Here is a 516-nt window from a genome sequence, read left to right as displayed (position 1 = left end):
CTGTATCACCATCCCGGACACAGATCTATAGTCAGGACACAAGGTAAACATAAATAACCTCCATCGAACCACCCCAACAGTTATCAGAACTGGAGAAAAGGACTCTCAGGTTTGTTGCTCCAAGTGAGACTCTGCGAATCCTGAGTGACTCTCCTGTCACAATTATTGTATTTGCTGCTATTTTTTTTTTAGATTTAATTTTGCTTTTATGCTTCCATATTCATCCTCAGCAGCAACCCCCTGGAGAGGACTTTACCCTCTCTCAAGTCTACCCTGCCTCCCCACCCCCCACTGTGTTAAGGAGGAAATTTTCCTCCAGAGAAGGGAAGTGACAAGTCTAAAGTCCCACAGCAAGGAGGGGGAAGGAAACTGGGACTCCTCAAGGGCTCTTTTGGGATTCTGCCTACTGCAGTCACAGCAGCCCTCAGCCCAAGCTCTTTGGAGAGCCATCATGAGATTCCTCTCTGCCAGGGATGCATCTGAGCCTGTGGAGAAGGAGGGAGGCCACCCATGAGT

Source organism: Gracilinanus agilis, chromosome 3 (genome assembly GCF_016433145.1).
Source record: "Gracilinanus agilis isolate LMUSP501 chromosome 3, AgileGrace, whole genome shotgun sequence".
Lineage (NCBI taxonomy): Eukaryota > Metazoa > Chordata > Mammalia > Didelphimorphia > Didelphidae > Gracilinanus > Gracilinanus agilis.
Note: the sequence above shows the minus strand (reverse complement) of the source record.